Source organism: Ursus arctos, unplaced genomic scaffold, assembly GCF_023065955.2.
Source record: "Ursus arctos isolate Adak ecotype North America unplaced genomic scaffold, UrsArc2.0 scaffold_27, whole genome shotgun sequence".
Lineage (NCBI taxonomy): Eukaryota > Metazoa > Chordata > Mammalia > Carnivora > Ursidae > Ursus > Ursus arctos.
Window position 1 is genome coordinate 38986272 of NW_026622952.1, and position 19319 is coordinate 39005590.

General features: G+C 39.5%; 1 long non-coding RNA gene across 2 annotated transcripts in view; it reads left to right on the plus strand.

Annotated features, from left to right (window-relative positions):
• The window catches only part of LOC130541906 (uncharacterized), a 124688-nt gene that overhangs the window by 101279 nt on the left and 4090 nt on the right, over positions 1-19319 (plus strand). The window contains exon 3 of one of the 2 annotated variants that reach the window (XR_008955998.1): positions 14228-14317. The exons of the other annotated variant lie outside the window; for it this stretch is intronic. This is a non-coding gene — a long non-coding RNA (uncharacterized LOC130541906). The remainder of the gene's footprint in view (positions 1-14227; positions 14318-19319) is intronic. 2 annotated transcript variants of the gene reach the window in all.

Consider the following 19319-nt stretch of genomic DNA (forward strand, 5'->3'; position numbering starts at 1 on the left):
GAGACCTCCTTCTACAACACGGAGCAGAAATCTGCCAACAATCTAAATGCGCCTGGAAACAGATTTTCCCCCAGAGCCTCCAAATAGCACAGGCAAGTGGACAGCCTTGTTGAGACCCTAAGCAGAGAACCTGGTTAGCCACACTATGCCCTGACTTGTGATCCACAGAAACTATGAGATAAGAAATGGGCATTGCGCTAAGGTGTTAAGTCAGTGGTAATTTATTATGGCAGCAATAAAACAACAACAACAACAAATAGATACCCTGAGGGACAATTAATTTCAACATGTTCTGTGAGTCCTACTCATTTACCACCACGACATAAACACACACATACTCGCACGGCACACACACACATTCGCGCAGTCTCAGAGCTCCTCAGTTTGTGGTCTTTTAGAATGGGCTCTTTCTCTTCTTTTAAAGCGTTTGATGCTCAGCATTGTCACTGAGACTTGCTATTAGTATGTGTCATTTTACATTTGTCTTCTCTACTGTCACCCTCAGCATTTTCCTGTTGTACCTTCTCTTTACCCCACTTGTATCTCCTACCCTGTTACTTCTCACAGTCCCTTGGTTTTCTTTTAATCAACACGTGTATATTTTTCTTCTCAGTAAGAAAGCACACTGCATTATGTGAGGTGTTTGTATTTTCATTGCATATATACCACAAAGTGGCATGTGGATGCTTCTCTAATGTTGGATAACTTAACAGAAAAATTCATTACTAGCAGTGCATGATGTTTGAGATTCAAGAAAATCTGGCTTCTGGAAAACTGAATTATCATCTTATTTGGCTTTTAGAATTAGATTTGATATGGTTTTGTATATTTTATTACCATCAAAAAAAGATTACCATCCACACTTGTAATTTAAATGTGGTTTTAAGTGCTTTGTGAAAAGAATCATAATGCATCAGTCTGCATGTTTATGTAAATTGAATATTATACATATGTTTTCTATGTAGCTTACTCTATCTCATAATTATAAATATAAGCCGTAAGTTGAGAGCTACCGTAGATTCCATTCTGTCCTTCACATCTAAGGACTAGTCCATCCCTGAGGGCAGTTCATGGCCCTCCTGCCTTCACTTTTGATCCTATATCTTTACTTTTGATCCTAAAGAGGTGAAACAGACTTGATTATTGGGAGCTATATAATTAGCTGCCACACAAAAAACAAACAAAAAACCTAGAACTTCTAATCATGTACACTTTACAGAGGTCTAACTTGTTCTTTGGAAGAAATTTTCCTTTCACTAGTATTTGCTGACTAGAGACTTGGTGGAAATACCACAGGAAGTATGCTGACCTCAAATGGTTGAAGAATCTGTTCCAAACATGGGCATTTCTAGTTCTGTGATCACCCTCACTGCTTACCTAGCTGTGAAGAAAGCCTTTCAAGAGCACCTCAAGTGCTCTCAGAGCATGTTTGTTCATTTTTTTGTTCATTTTTGGATCCTTATACTGGCACAGTCCTTCATGAGGAGACAGTCCTCAGGAAATAGTTCTGAATAAACTGAATAAATTTTTTAGGCTTTTTTTTTTTTTTTAATACTGATTTGCTGTTTAGAGAATATTTTGAATCTGTTGAGTCAATTTGGCAAACAGGAACATTTTTACATTTTAAAAGGATCTGATCTGCAGGTTCAATTGCCCCCCCCCCCCGAAATAATGGTCACTACATTTTTTTAGGAGGAACAACACCCTTGGTTTTCACAAAATGAGACTTTGAATTCATAACACAATTAATGTATGATTGAGGCGTATGCTCTTTTAAAACATCGATTTATTTGAAGCCTGTGTTAATTTGGCTAGAGTTTGTGGTTGGAGCAATCATCAACTAATATAGTGTGGAGGGGCTTATAAAATGTAATTCCATGAAATGAAATATTTTCATTAAAACTGGATGAAGTCAAAGACATTTGAAGTTTTCATTCTCTAAAGAAAAAAAGTCTATTGATATCCATGGACCTAAAATGTAGTCTCCTAAATTATCAAAAAAGCCTATTTTAATACAGTTCTGAAATATTTTATCCACCCAATATTTATTCTTTTGTGAGACTAACTCTGCAGAGAGTCATCTTCTTTTATGAAAATAACTCAGCAAAGAGTCATTTTTTCTTCCTGTCGACAGTTAAATATTGGTAGCCACAGCTTTATTGAGTTATATTCAGCTGGTTGTGTTTATGAAGCTAATCAATGAGGTTTAAAAAAGAACAGAATGTATGAATAGTATTTAAAAGATGCCACTAACAACGTCTAAACTGATATAACAATGCTAAATAGCTATAATACTTTAATATTTTAAATTTATCATTAGGTAAAAAGTAAATCTGTTAATATTTTTCCCACAAATTCATTATTGTATTGGATTCCCCCCATCTGAGCATAGCTTAGTTGTGTTATTAATATATTGGGCAAGTGGGGGTGGTGACGGTGGCTCAGTCAGTTAAGCTTCAGACTCTTGGTTTCAGCTCAGGTCATGATCTCAAGTTCCTGAGATAGAGCCCCTCGACTGGATCCATGTTCAACGTGGAGTCTGCCTGGGATTCTCTGCCTCTCCCTCGCCTTCTGCCCCTCCCCCCACTCTCTCTCTCTCTCTCACACACACACACTCTCTCTCTCTAATAAATAAAATCTTAAAAGATATTGGGCAAGAAAATTCTCAGAAGTTATTTAATTTATTCTAAATAATAAATGCCTATATTCTAAATGTATTAATTGATAGGGCTCCCCAGGCTCTGATTCAGTAATTTCATTTGATAATTATATATTGAATGCCTATTATATGTCAAGCCCTGTTCTGAATATTGGGGAAACAATAAAAGACACAAAATACCCTCAAGAAATTATATTGAAGGAAGGATGTAGGCAATGCACAAAGATACACTATAATGTCAGATAGTGATAACTTAAAATAACCATAAACAAACACATGGGATAGAAACAGATGGGGACAAGTACAGAAACACGGGGGTAGCCAGGGAAGATCTGTCTAAGGAGATGCTATTTGAGTAGACAACTAGAAGTGAAGGCCAGAACCTTCAGACTTCTGAAGAGAGAGGGTCCAGGCTGGAGGAGCAGAAGATCCTCAGGCAAGCTGGTGTGTCTGAAGACTAGGGAGGAGGCCAGTGTGACTAAAGTAGAGGGAGAACATAGGAAAGTAGATTTGAGGTCAGCAAGGAGGCCAGTCAGATATATATAAGTATGACTTGCTTAGTTATGCTTAGCTTGCTGGATTTTAAATGTGAGGAGAAGCTACTGAAGAATTTTCAGCAGAGGAGCATTTACATTTTTTTTTAAAGATTTTATTTATTTATTTGACAGAGACAGCCAGCGAGGGAGGGAACACAAGCAGGGGGAGTGGGAGAGGAAGAAGCAGGCTCCCAGCAGAGGAGCCTGATGTGGGGCTTGATCCCATAACGCCAGGATTACACCCTGAGCCGAAGGCAGACGCTTAACCACTGTGCCACCCAGGCGCCCCAGGAGCATTTACATTTTAAAAGGATCATTTTGGCTGCTTTATGGGGCACAGAGTGGAAGCAAGAAGCCCAGATAAGAAGCTATTTGAGTAGCAAGGCAAGAGACGGTGGTGTTCTGGACCAGGGCGGTCACCATAAAGGAGGTGAAAAGTGCAGATACAGGATATATCTTGCAGAATGGAGCATGTGAGAAAATTAAATGTGACTGAACATGTAGAAGGGCATGAAGCTGGGTAGCATGAGATGAAAAACTTGTGTAGGGTCAGATGAGAAGAGGCTCTTTAGGGCCTGGGAAAGAGTTTTATTTTAAATACAACAAAAAGTCATTGGGGGATTTTAAGTGCAGAATCACATAACCTGACTTCATCACATAAAGATTATTGTGTCTGGTAAGAGGAGAATAGGTCACAGAGGGGAGGAGTGAGAATCTGGGACCCATTTAGGAAGCTATGGCCAGAGGCTAGACAACAGGTGATGGTGGTGTGGACTGGGATGGAGACGGTGGAGATGGAAAAGGAGAATCTCTACAAGGTGGAATTTGGAGTTAGACCAGGAGAGTGAGGGAGATGAAGTCGGTGAGGAGTCCAGTCAGATTATAACTAGGGCTCAGTTGGTTGTGGTCAACTGTGATATTGGACGTGAGGGGAGTGGAAAATGGAAGATTGAAAGATTTCTGTTTTTGGTAACTGGGCCACAGTAGTTCATTAAATTATGTATAAACTAAATATATACATATATTTTTAGTGTTCTTTTTTGTTTTGCTTTTATTTTTGGCTTTGGTTTAATGGGATTTTATCATATACACAATTCTAAGCCTGTATTTATCAATTTTTAAACACATTTTAAAGTAACTGATATGTAGTAGGCTTAAATAATATTTTATTGCACTGACCTGAAGTACTTCCTAATGTTCTTACTTCAACGATATCCCATTTCTAAGCCATCCTTTCTATAGTGTGAGCTTCCAAAACTTAAATATATAAGTCATGCTCTCATTTCAAACCCATCCACAGTCTTCACTGCTCTTAGCATAAGACCCAAAGACCACAACAGAGCACGTAAGGTTCTTCCTCTCATTAGCTTCACTCTACAACAATTTCTTGACCCAGCCTCTCCCTTTTCCTTTCATACAATATTGCAGATATACCAAGCTAATTACGCCTTCAAGGGTGGTGCTTTCTTGGTCTGGAATGCTCTACTGCCCCTTATTGTTATTATTACATACTGTTGTCTTCTCATGAGAAGCTTCTCTAATTTCCCAACTGTAAGTTAGATGCCCTCCTATGGTGCCCTAAACCACGTGCACTCACCTAATATAGCAGTATCTCATTGTCCTGTAATTGCCTATCGACTTTTATATTTCCCCCATTGGACAATATGTACCTTAAAGCCAGAGATTTTTTTCCCCTATAATTTCATCCTTAGGACATGGTTCATACTAGGAGCTTGATAAATAATACAACATTACACGAATAAATGAAAATTATTACACAGCAGAGAATAAAGTTTCTACAGAAAGTATGTAGAGTGAAAAGAGCACAAGGCTTGGGGGACACCACTATTTAAGGAATGGTCAGGACCAAAAAAAAAAAAAAGGAAAAAGAAAAGGAATGGCCATAAAGATGCAAGGAGAATGTGCAGTGTACTCAATCACAGTAGTCCACGAAAGACAGAATTTTGAAAAATGGATGATCAATAACGTCAAATGGATATAAAAGTCAAGAATAATGACTGTAAAATGTCCAATAGATTTGGCAATTAAAAAGACATTGATGACTTTTTGAGAGCAGTTTCAGTATGTTTGTGGACCCAGAAGCCAGACGATGGAGTACTGTATAGTAAACGGGACAGAAGGGTTCGATGACAGCACAGCTCTGCTCTAACATGGCAGGAAACATTTTGTGTTGTGTTTTCACTGCCTTCTATGGATGGTGAATTCTGGTAACTAACGGATGTTTAATTCCCTGAGTGGAAATAATGATGGATGATGCAAATTTAGATGAGCCTGCAGAAGAGACAAGAGAAAGGAAGAGACGTGGAAAAGCTCTGGAGGTGGAGAGTTCTCAAGTGAAGGAAGCTGGAAAGACTAGATCAAAGGGAGGTTCAGTGGGGCAGGTGTGGCACTTTGCAAATGGGTACTGGTAGAGGTTGGGAAGCGAGATCCATCATGGCCATGAAACCACGCCTCACAGGTTTCCAACTAGAGACAGGGTTACTGACCTCGGGCCTGGCTGATGAGCTTTGAAATCTATGTTGCATTTGTGCCCTAGCTGCACAATGCCCACAGGCATTGGCTGGGAGCAGCAGTGACACTGGGAGACATGAGCTCCTCATGGCCAGCTTTGGCTCAGGTTGCCCCAGTGGCCTTAATGAAATTTGCTTAGACTGGATGACAGTCTCAGATGCTTTCTCCAGCCTTCTCTGACTCCTTTGCCATTTTCTCTCATAGGACTTTAATAAAATCCTTGCATATTTAATCCTGCACCAATGGCTGCTTCTCAGAGGACCCAGACTAAAAGTGAGGTGAATTGCTGTGCTGTTGATAACATTGCCTCCCCCATTCATATTTCTTCAAAAGATATTTAATAAAATGTCCATTTCTCACTAATGCTCATTGAAATAAATAGGTTTTTCTTTTTGGGGGAGGGATAAGGTGAAATGATGAGAACTGTTGAAGAATGCCACAGGTTAAGGATAGAAGCTGCTCAGAGCAGAGAGTCATATGTAGATTACACAGGAATATAAAGTCCCTCACATAAGTAAAACTGAGTATCAAGGTGTTATTACTGCTGAATATGCAATTATGTCATTCAGGAATTTTATTTTATATCCCAAAGGAAATTATGTGTTCTCTATTGTGAAATATCCGAAAAAGTAGAAGGCATATACTAATATAGTAATAAACATAACAGCGTGTAGGATTCAGGTTCAAAGATTCACAGGATATAATAGCTATGAGGCACTTCTGTGACCACTTACTATTATCTCCTAATTAAAAGAAATGGACAAAGGGTATATGACTGGCTCAAAGGTGTTAGATTGTAGTCACTGAGCCGGAAATAGTAGCCAGTTCTGCTTCTGTATATGACAGACAGCTGGGGCCTAGAGCTCTTTGGATCATACTAGTGAGTAACTGCAGCCCACTGGGGTCCACAACATCTGATGTACAAGAAGAAACGTGTGGATGCAGGCACATAGAGCTATATTCACATATATTTCCTGTGTTAACGATAATATACATTAACTGAAGGGTGAGTATGTGCCTTGCCCTTACTATACAAGGACTCAGAAATTCCCCCCAAAACTCAGCAGAGGTAAATAGTAAAATTCTGTTTTTAGAGAAGATGAAAATGAAGTACCCAAGATTACACAGCTAAGCCCACTTTGTCCCAACTTCAAAATGGGGACTGGCTATTGAATCTGAAGTATCTTTTGAATCCTCTTAATTTTCTATCTGAAAGCCCATCTAGATACTTATACATACTAATTTTTTATATAATTTGTTTACCACAGGAAAAAAAATAACAGATGCATTTAATGGCTTTGAAAACATTTAAACAGGTGGACCTCAAACTATATGAAATGAGCATATTGCTGTTGTTTACTCATTTCCCTTCTGTTTTTACTAAAGAATCCCGAGCCCTATGAAAACTTTTTAAAAAGTGGGATTTACCATGTTCCTTAATACAAACAATTTTTAAAGGGTTGATTTAAGCAGTGATCAAAAGACTACTTCTAAAGAAAAAAAGCAGATGTTACAAATTCTGGACAAGATCTGGGACTGTATTGGTCTAAGTCTTGCAAATAAACTGCTTTTGTTCAAATCAAATACGAAAATTAGTTTTCAAACTTCATTTTAATATACATTTCTGATTTGAGTGTTACCAATAAACATTAGTACCTTTTACTAACAGTCTTAGTTTTCTTTCTGCAACTCCCTTGATTCCACTGAAGTATTCATTGTTATCGAGTGAAGAAAGAGTGTAGTAAACCATACGTACAGAAATGCTGGGCCATAGTCCAAGAAGTTAAGTAAATTAATCTGTTTTCTTCCCTCTTTCCTTGTGCTATAGCTTTAATTGTAAAAGTCTTTTGTTCTTACTTTACAACTTATGATGTAGTTAACTCTATGTACATTCTGTAGCAAGGCAGACCGGGATTGCTCACCCGCATCTCTTACACTGTGACCTGTACTTTTGCATCTTTAGTCATAGATATCTAGGGTAATATATAAGGTGACTGAAAAGATGAGGAAAGAGCTAGAGAGATGATAATATCCTGAAAGATCGTGTTATAAATTTTGGTTAATATCAGCAAGAGGAAGTTTCTTTGCTTGGCAGATGTACCCCTGTAAGTTTTAAAGGAAGAGCAGATGACTGTCACATTGTCATGACATGCGTTTGGAAGCCATATTCTTCTAGGTTTAGGAAGGGAATGCCCATGTAAAATTGAATGGCAGGCCTTCTGAGATGGAGGAAAAGAGGAAAAAGTGCAACTCTGTGGTGACAGCAAAGAGACTGAGGACCTGTGACGTGTGGGAGAAAGAAGGTAGGAGCCAATCCAGGACACCTGCTATGGAATGATGGATAACTTGAGGAAAATCAAGAAAGGGCATTTTGCACTGTTTTCTGGACTCTATGTGTGTATTTGATTTTATAATAGATATATGTTTTCTTTCCTGGTATGGGAATCTATCTTTTTTCCTTTTTAAATGCTGTACCCATGAATGTTTTTCAAAATTGAGACATCAGTTGTTTTAAACATAAATGAATTTTATAAAACCTAGTATAATTGAGTAGGATGGAATTTAGATAATCACATCCAATCCCTTTTATTTAACATGAAGAAACTTATACTAAAAAAGTGAAGAGAGTTCTCTAAATTCTTAATATCAATGATTAGTGAATCCAGGACAAGAGCCTGTCTCTGACCTCCAATTCGAGTTTTCTTACTGCAGTAAGTTGTCTTAGTTTGGGCTGTTCTAACAGAACACCATGGCCTGAGTGGCTTATGAACAACAGCAATTTGCTTCTCACAGTTCTGGCAGCTGGAAAATTCAAAATCCAGGGGCTGGCAAATTTGGTGTCTGGTGAGAATCCACTTCCATGTTCATGCATCACTATCTTGCTATGTCTTTACATGGTACAAGAGGAGGAAGGTCTGGGGTTCCCTTTTATAAGGGCACTAATCCCATTCAAGGAGGCTCCACTCATGACCTAATGACCTACCAAAGGCCCACATCTTAATACCATCACATTGGGGATTAAGATTTCAACATAGGAATTTTGGGGGGATACATTCAGTCTATAGCATAAGGTGATTTTTTTTTTTTAATGAAACCAACCCGGTTAAGTAAAACAGAACAAAACAAACACTGGTTTCTATGCTGGCCCACATACTACTTTAACAGTGGAGTAAGGGAAAATATGACAAGAGGCCACTGAAACTCCAGCTGCTTTAGAGTGGTTGACACAGTTGGTGAACACAAGTGGAAATCCAGGTGGCCTATGAGAATTCAGGGATAGAGAATGGTGACAGAGAAAGGGTGAGGGAGAGAGAGACAAGCAAAGACCACAAAAATCAGGAAAGCCAGAAATAGTGACCACACAAATCAGGAAAGCCTGATTAGCAGGTGATATGAGTCGGAGTATGTGGGAAAGAGATAAATGCCAACCAGGCTTCCTATAGAGCTATATACATATAGAACTTTCTATACAAAGCACTGGAATTTGTCTTGTGTTCTGCCCCAGTCTCTCTTTTTGTGCTCGTTTCTGTATCATAGGGGCAAACTATATTTTCCAGACTCCCTTGGGATAGATTTCCAGTAAATTGCTGGTAACGGGAGGCATTGGCAAGAGATTGGTAGATGGGAGGAAAGGCAGATCCTTATTTTTAGCCAGTGTTTTACTCCTGGCTGTGCATCTGGCACGTGACAAGTGAGTGCCAGCCTGCATCCCTCATCAGCAGTGGAGGCTCCAACAGCTTTGTCAGCCCAGCACTCCTGGGCTCTGACTCCTACCATGTCACAAGGAGTGTGGGCTCCTGGCTTCCATTAGCAGTGGCTCTGAAGGAACTCTAGCATCCACAGCAGCAAAACCATGTGGACATGGGATCAGACCATCTCCCTTTTGTTTCCTTGGCCCCAGGAGTGGTGATGGCATTCTGCAGTTACAAATGGCAGTAAATTTTGCAATCTCTGGGGAACTTCATCTTTTTTTTCTTTCTTTCCTTCTTTTTCTTTTTGTCTATGCATTTTTTGTTACTTTTATTTATTTTTTTAAAGATTTATTTGGGTGAGGGTCAGAGGGAGAGTCAGACTCCCTGCTGAGCAGAGAGCCCGATATGGGACTCAATCCTAGGACTCTGGGATCACGACTCGAGCCGAAGGCAGACGCCTAATGACTGAGCCACCCAGGTGCCCTTTTGTTACTTTTATAACCAATATTCTAATCAAATCTGTTTGAAATACCTAGAGCTGTTTTAGTTTTTCTATCTGGACATGGGTAGACACAAGCAATGTACAGTACTCCTACATCCTGCTCTCTAAAATCACCCAAGAAAGTTTTATGTTTTTCACCAAGTGTTGTGCTATTTCTAGGACAGTGACAATATACAAAGACAAGTTAATGTGAAGCCCTGGAATCTGCCATCTTATACTTCTATTTTTTTTTTTAAGATTTTATTTATTTGACAGAGAGAGACAGCCAGCGAGAGAGGGAACACAAGCAGGGGGAGTGGGAGAGGAAGAAGCAGGCTCCCAGCGGAGGAGCCTGATGCGGGGGCTCGATCCCAGGACTCTGGGATCACGCCCTGAGCCGAAGGCAGATGCTTAATGACTGAGCCACCCAAGCGCCCCCATCTTATACTTCTATTATGCCAGTTTTTGTAGAGTATATAAAGAGTGAATACAAATATTACTATTATGATTAATTAGCTATGTATTTTCATATTAGAGCTCATTGTGTTGCTTTCTTAGTGCAAGTTATTTCTGTATAGAACTTATATGTATATACTGTGTAGTACAGCAGATCGGCTCCAGATAGGCTGGCAGCAATACACCACAAGAACATAAGGACTTCCCTAAATATGTTTACTTGAGCCATAGGTACAGTATAATTGAACAAGGTTGGACATTTACTAAGATAACTGGAGCACAGAGTGGTTCAGCTTTATTTGCTGAGTACTGGAGAAAGACATGGTGGGTACACAAATGTTATCTGGGAGGCCAGCGACCAGTAATGAGCAGAGGGGGTCCCTGGAGAGAATGAAGGCAGATTAGTGAAAGACAGGACACACAAACCAAACCAAACCAAACCAAACCAACAAACAAAAAACACGAGGGAAATGATAGGAAAGCCAGGGGCCCTGTTTAGTTCCTGTGTGCGACTCCGCATAGACAAGTCAGTGTGTAAAAGCATGACAAAAATTATCCTTTAGTGTTGATAATGAAGCTGATGATTCTGAATACAAACATACTATGATTATGATTATCTGTTCAAAGATTATTCTGTGAAAAAAAAAAAACAACTCTGATGTTCTTCATCAATTTGAGGTTAAGAAAACTCAGTATATTCCCCCATTTATCTTTTGGTTGATTGAACAATTCAGGAGCAATCAGTATAAAACCTAATTTCTAAATCCTTCACAGCCATAATGATATTTTAAATCTCACTTGGATAAATTTTCATCCCAAACTGTATTCTCTGACTTCATAGGAATATCTTAAAAGCATTTCAAAGATTAATGAAAATAATGAAGCATGTATAACTTGAGTATGCATGTCTTATATTATTGTTGGATGGTAGTCTTATTTCTGAAAATCGACAAAAGGTCCTAGGAGAAAAGTATAGTCGATAGTTGACATTTTTAGCTATTGCACTGTTCTAGGGCCCTGAAGAAGGCAAGGGGAAGAGAAGGTGGAAAGAGATGCTAGGGCATGGGAAACAGGGACATTTTAAAGTTCAGAGAACCTTCTCTTAACTGCCCCCACATGTTCCTTTCCTCCAAGCCTGCTTTCTCCTGCCAAGTCCTTCTCTAAGACCTGCATCTCTCTAATTGAAAGGATAGGAAAGAATTCAGGTTGTTACTGTCAGCCTTCTAAAAGGAAAGGTAAGCAATTCAGCCAGCAAAACAGTTTAATCAGAAATAGCAGAGGAATTGTAATTCAGAACACGTGAATTATGGCAAACTGTAGGCAAGTCCAGAGAACAAAGTTATAGAGGAAAGGAGGAAGTAGGAAGTGGTTGTTTGAACAAATGTTGGAGGAAAATGAGAGTTCAAAGTGGTGGTGGCTTTCCATTGGCTGCTAGGGAGAGCAGCTTGCTGTTGCCAGGCCGAAAGGAAACCTTCCTTCCTTCTTGCTGAACTGTGCAAGCTGCGGTGAGTGATACCTGCACGAGAGCCCTCCCTTCACTGTTCCCTGGTTCCAGTTACGAGTTAGGTTTCTTTATACATTTTCACATTATTAGTCCGTGCAGGGATAACTAGCTGGGTTTGTTCCTCAAAGTCTCAGACCTTAATCCAGAAGCACAAGTGAATGAGGAAAAGCAGAGGCCACAGAGGATATCCACCTGTGTCCTTCCTACCAACCATCTCAGCACACACCTAAGAGCCTTCTTGGTGGCATGCACTCCTCTTGCACATGCTGCTCCAACTTGAAAGAGAAATTTTTTTTTAAAGATTTTATATATTTGTCAGAGTACAAGTGGGGGGAGCAGCAGACGGAGGGAGAAGCAGGCTCCCTGCTGAGCAAGGAGCCTGATGTGGGACAAATTTCACCTGAGCAGAAGGCAGACACTTAACCAACTGAGCCACCCAGGCGTCCCTGAAAGAGAAATTTCAAAGGTCCAGCTCATGAAGCAGGTCTGGGTGAGGGCAGAAAGCAGAGACAGGCTTCTTACTAGTTCTGCCTTGGAAGAGGTCAGAGACTTCACTTGTTTGGTGTTTTCAGCCACCCAGCAATCTGGTTCTGAAGGCGACTTTCTCCCTCTACAGGCTCTGATCTAAGCCTTTCCCTAGGGACCATGTTCTACAACAATTTGTGCTCTTAGAAAGAGAGCAATCACCGTGGTCACCCACTTGAATAATATTTCTGTCTCTCCCTTGTTAAAAGTGAGGGTAGAGGTTAAAGAAGGATATTGTGATCCTTAACTCCAGGGAGACTATATTATATATTAGCCTCTTGGCTGTGGATTTTGTTTGCACACTTTACTTCCCGTATTTCACTATTCCCAAGTATTTCTCAGAACAGAAAGGTCTTGACAACCTTGACTGTGTGATAAGTGTGATAAAGGGTGATGGTCTGTGTAAAGCATACATATATTTTGTTTTTTGGAGGATGTCTGGGCCCCAGTCTTGTCCTCGGAATCGGTAGTGTGGCATCTCAAAGAGCCCTCAGAACCGTGTCTGCCTGCCAGGGTAACTCACAGAATATGTCTCCCATTTGTTATTCAGATAGTCAGTTCTACTTGCAATTGCTATTTACTGATTCCCATCTGTTAGAGGTTTTTCTTGTACCCAATGGCAGTTGAAGCAGCTTGGGAATGTAACAGAAAATGTTTTCTTGGCACAGAAAAGGAGTATTTGTTTTAATTGACAAGGTGTAACATTTATGATATAAAAATGAATTTTGGCCATCTCATTTATTTTACTTCAGTCTATACAAGACAATTATTGGCATTCAGGTATATATAGAATAACCTTAGGAAATTTTGGAAAAGACAGAAAAAGAACTGAGGAAACTCATTTCAAGCTTGCTGATTTAAAAACTTTCAGGGAAATAGCAGGTTTGGAGAATAGGGAGGGAGAATTAGGGTAGCAACAGAAATTCTTAGTGTCTTATGTGCTACTATATTATCTATTTTTTTAGAAAATAAAGGAGTGTTATTATTTTAGAAAAGCAATTTCCCCTGCTCAGCAATGATAAATAAATCATTTTCTTATAAATGAGCCTGAAGTCAGTGCTTTCAAATGAGGAGGAAAAAAAAAATCCTGTTTCTTCTTAAGAATGATCATATATTTGATGAGTATCTTTCATCTGATGATGATTTTTTAAATCTTATTTCTTGATACCCTCATGAGTAGAATATACTGAATAGTAAAATGCTAAACAATTTTTGAGGTTAGGCACTTATCCCAGTTAGTAAGTGAACTGAGTACCAGATTCATATTGGATTAGACTAGTTTAAAGGGATATTAGGAAGATGCCTCCCCAAAAAAGTAGTAAAAAAACCAAAAGTTAAGTTGAAAAGTAGTAAAAAGGAAGTAAGGTTGAAATTAAGTATCCTTATCAGTGGAAAGGCTCTATATTTACCCCAAAGGAAATAAAGTAATAGCAACATTCTCATGAGATCATTTTGTTAGAGGAAAAAAGGGAATACAAGGGAACATGTACTATCCCATCTGTAACCCAGTGAGCCTCATTAAATCATTATATGATGCTAAAATGAGAAAGAAGGATCTATAATGCATCCCACTTTTCAATTTTGGAAAATACTTGCTACTATTGTAAAGAACCCAAGGCTAAGGTATTACGGTACAGGAAGGACGCTTTTGATCTATACTAGTAGTTTTCAGCCCCAAGGGACAAATCAAGTGTCCTCTGAGAGCTGCAGTGTAAGAAAACACCTCCTGTATAGTCCACCTTCTTGGAGCAGTGTTATCCAACCATTCCCTGCCTCCTTGAAATCTCTGTCTTCATTTGAGAGACCATTTGCCCAGAGCTGTTATTTTTCTAATTGGTTTAGGAGTGAGGGTGACAAGAGGAGCGTGAGGAAGTGGGACTGCAGGAAACCTTCTGTGCAAAGTGTCCCCTCAGTGACCACTGCATTTCCAGAGTAAGCAGAAAAATGCCTCTGTGCTTGCATGCTTTCACATTTTCAGAGCAAAACTTCTTATGCTAAAATAAGTCTTTCTAAATGGCATATACAAATACAGGATTTTTTCCCTGTCAGTTTGATTAATGCTGTTTTAACTTTCATAAACCACTTAATAACTGACGGAGTGGGGGTTTGGGGTCAGATGTCTACAGGGATGACCCTGCACATTCCAGACTTGGCTTCACAGAGTGCTGGCATTTAGAGAATGCTCTTTAATCTGTTTCCCATTGACCTTTAAAATCCTGTTAATTGCTTGTACAGTAAGCATTAAAAGTCAAGCCTGGCAAAATGAAGAAAGCTGAAAGGAAGACATGAAGTTTTCCTTCAAAGGATGAAACAAGTAACAGGAACCATGTCAAATGTGGACCAGGTGGGGAACAGGGAACATTTGCTGTGAGACTGTTCCGTGGAGAGGAAGTGGACTCCTTCAGCTTGACCCCGAGGGGAACAGAGGAGATAGTAGTCATCTCCAGGAGAAATTACTGAGACCCTTGACACTTCAAATGTGTAACGAAAGTAAACCATCAATTCATAGGAATACTCTCAAGAAGTTCAAATATCAGATGGTATCAGATTATTTCTAATTTATTTTTAATTTCAAGGTTCTGTATCCTATTCTGAAATTTCTGTTTACTTCAAAACTAATAATCTTTAAAATTCTATTAAAAAACTTGAGATGAGTTGGATTTCAATTTATAAGGAGAAATCAGACATGAGTGATATTTTTAAAAAATCACATAGCCTAATCCCTGATATTTACAACATTTATAATGTTCCTTCCTATAAACTGGTTTTCAATATTCTCCATCATTAAAAGGAGATTAGTGAATTTTCTATCGATTATTTTGGGCTTGAAGTCTGTTCTGCCAAATTTCAAGATGTGGACAGAATTAACTTTGACTATAGACAGTAGACAGCTATTGATAGCTGTTAGGAAGAAATGGAAAATTTACTGAACAGAAAGTTCATAATCTTTCTTAATAACTGTATCATAAGACTGAATTGAGGCCACCATCCCTTTTCTCTTGGGCAGGAAAGAATGTTTTTTTTTTCCCCACAATTAGTAATGCTTCCATAGTTTTCATCTGACACTTAAATGGAGCAAAAGAGTTAGAGACGGGATCCTTAAGCTTACAAATAATTAGGAAAGTATAGACTCAAAGAAGTTATTGGAGATTTTTCATCTTTTTGTATGGAGGAAGTAAATCAAATAAGGGAAGCTGGATGATAATCTTGAGAGGATTAACAAAGGAAAACTTGGAAAAAATATAATCAATATCTAATTCTAGTAATACCATACTACATTATGTATGTAGGCTAAGCACATTTGCAGAGTCTATTATTGCAGTCAAAAAGATGTACTATTAACCTAATATACATGTAAAGACACATGTAACTGTTACAACATGACAAAGTAAATAGGCTTCGGCGGTATTTCAGTTCACATAGATGCTGCCATTAGGTTACTCTCAACATCCAAACCATACCAGTCTTGTCCTCTTGCCTTGCTATATGATTGGGCTTTAAAAATGCAAATCTGCTCTTGTCATTCTCCTGATGAGCACCTTCTAATGGGCTCTCATCTCCCTGAGGATATAGGATATTCTAGAATAGCTCCCATGTGCTGGTCCCACCTACTGCTTTAGTCTTAGTGCGCTTATCTTCGGGTCCAGCCATAAGGAAATTCTGCTTACGCTGTCCCTTGTCTCCGGGTTTTAGCATCTGTAATTCTCTCATCTAACCCTCCCTTTCATGCAGCTAACAGCTACCGTTCCCTCAAGTTTTACCTTAAACATGGCGTTTCAGATTTGACCAGTCAAATCTTGTGTATGTTCTCAAAGCAATTCTTTATGTCTTTGTAACACAAATTATATGTACATGGTGTGTGGTTTTCCCACCTTTAAGCCTTTGAGTTGCATGAGGGCAGATAATAAGTGTCAGCTGGATAAAGAGATCCATGCTAGATGTATTTCTAATCACTGCTCTAAACACAGTCTCAGAACTAGATGGGCATACTAGGTGCAACTTAACTTCTTTCTCTATTTTTAATTCCAAATAAATACACATAGACGTATAACACATGTGCGTACACACACACACACACACACACACACACACACACACAAATACACCCCACACACAAACACATCTTGCTTGCAATTTTCCAAAAGTAAAGCTCCGGTGCTGCAGGTCCCTCATCTCTCCTGTTGCCCCATGACTCCACTCTGATCTCACTCACCACGACTCCCCAGCACTTGGAGACTGTGAAACAGCACACTCAGGAGTGTCTTGCTCCCCTTCCTTGTGCCCAAGGGCCAGGAGCTACTGAGCCATAAGGTAAAATGGCTTTATTCTTGGTGGAGAGAGGACACACAATATGTTCTTTGGGAAGAGAATCTAAATGCTCAGAGGCATGCTATTGGACTGGAGCCCTGAAAAATTATAGCTCCCCAGATGCTACTCTTCGGAGGTTTTGCTGTGCATCCTCATTAATAATTAATGGGTAAAAGAAGGAGACTATTTGGGCACTGGGACCTGTGATCTATGAAAGTTGCAGTGGAAAGGCAAACTAGGACATAAGGATCTGAGCTGTCTGTGCCCCTTCCTTCCATCCCCATCCAGGCAAAAGCAAGTACAAAAGAAGAAAAGTCACATGACATCATCTACAACTGACTCTTCTTATCTCGAATAATGGAAAAACAGAATAAGAAGTCTTGAGGAAGAAGGATTAAAGCCTTCGCATGTTCAGGCGGCACTGGCTACATCAGACCTCAGTGAGGCATGCTGCGTCGGGTATCTGGTGAGAGATGGTAAACCCTTCAAGCGACCAGTGTTCATCTTGCTCCCACCACATGAAAGGCACTATGATCGACATTTAGACAAAGAGGAAGAGGGCTATGAAAAGCTCTATCTGCAGTGAGTTTCCAGTTAAGTAGAGGAGAGAGCAATGTAAGGCACTGAGTGTAAGAAAGAAAGATAAAAATGCTGTGGTACAGGCAGAGCAACATGTGGGGGAGATCAGAGGAAGGAGTTAATTCTGATTAAGGGGAATGGTGGAAACTTCAGTGCGAACGGGCCATCTGAGGGGGGATATTGCAAGGTGATGCGGAAGAAAAGAGGTAAGGGGGAGCAAGGGAGAACATGAGCAAAAGATGAGTTGTGAATTTTCCTAACATTTTGAGAAAAAAAAAGTTCAGGGAATAAAAGTCCTCTCTTGTGTTAGGACACAGAATATCTAGACAGGAGGATCTGGATAGAAATGTATAAAGGTGGATTTACGGTGGATCATACAAGACCACAAGACCTCGAAAATAAGGCTAGAAATTTTAGTCTTGAACTACCAGCAATACAAAGCTAATGTAGTTTGGTAGGTATGTGTGTTTTGGAAGTTTAGCTAAGCTACCTGATGGTATTGCTGCCTCAGCAACCATTTTATTTGGCCAAGCAGCCTGTGGTGACCTTAGCCTGATACTAGCCCCTCAAGCATATGACCTAGATGCTCCTAGAGTGACCAGCCAAGTAGAGGAGAGGCAGCAGAAGGCCAGATGGAGCCCATACCAAGGAACATGAGCATTTGGTTAGAGACGTGAGCCTAAGCAAGGAGGCCTGTTAAGTGGTCTCTGTAATAGACTTAAGTAGGGGTTAGTGAGGACAATGGTAAGGTGAATACCAAAGAGGAGGCGGTATTAGATAAATCAGAGCCACTGAGATGTGAACTTGGGAGACAGAGGGTGATGCTGAACTTGAGTTTGGTGAAGGAGAGAATGGAGGTGCCATCAACTGCACCACCGAACTCCAGCAAAGAGCAGGGTCAAAGAGAAAGGTGACCTTTGAACAGGTCCATTTCCCTCACAGCGTTCCCTCCACCCCTAGACCTTGGGTACTGGCGCCCTTTGTCAGAATAAAAGAGCACAGCAGCATAGAACCTGTATACTCTCTGTATAAATCTCAAAGAACTAGAGAGAAATGTTATTACATAGATGGAAGAAGGAATATCTGCCTGATAGGAAAGTTACAAAACTGAACTTAGAGAGATTTGACAGTGGTTAAAAACAGTACGCTGAAAATTTTTTGTTACTGAAGAACATTTTAAATGAGACAATATTAAAATGTAGATCTCACCAAAGCACAACAAGGGAACCACTAATCTCCCTTCTAATTAAATGATTATATAATTTTATGAGAGCAGGTTAAGTTCTGCTTTTAGATATAATTGCTGGGTAATTTGCGTAGGAACCAAATATGGAGGATTTGAAATAAAAAAGCGTCAGTATTCCCAACTCCATAGTATCTGTGCCAACTGACTGTAGATAATAAAATATTTTATGTATTTCTTTAAAAGAAGATAATTAATAGATATAACAACTATTTTCACATTAGTCAAATCTGCACTCTTGGTTTCCATTTTTCAGTTCTCTCCGGAAAGTACAATTATTCTTAGCAGTTAGTAACAAAAGTCTAAAAGGATACATGCAAGTCTTCACTTTGATTTACAAGCTTCAGGGTTAATTAAACTAATGCCAACTATGCTAACAGTTTGGAAATCCTTTGACGATTACCATTGTAAATGACAGATCGGGCTTATGCACAAATAGATGGAGACTTGCCTGATTTTTAAAAGGTATTTTACAGATTTGGCCATATAATACTTAATCTATAACTGCTCATTTATCTTAGAAAATGTTGTCTGTAAAATCCGGGAAAGAAATCACCCTGGAGTACAAACTGGTTTTGTACAGGAATAAGTCAGTTGTTCCTCAGAAAAGGTGCTATTGAGAATGGAGCCCAGAAATGGCAGAAGCAAGCTTAGTTCCATCAGCTCTTCCTCTCATCCTTGCATGTGCTCTTATACATTTTAGTCTTTCTTTAGGAGTAAGCCTTTCACTGACCTCCTTCCCACCTTGTGCATCCCCCCTCTTACCTGGGACCTACGTACCAAGGTAGTTTGATAATTCCCTTT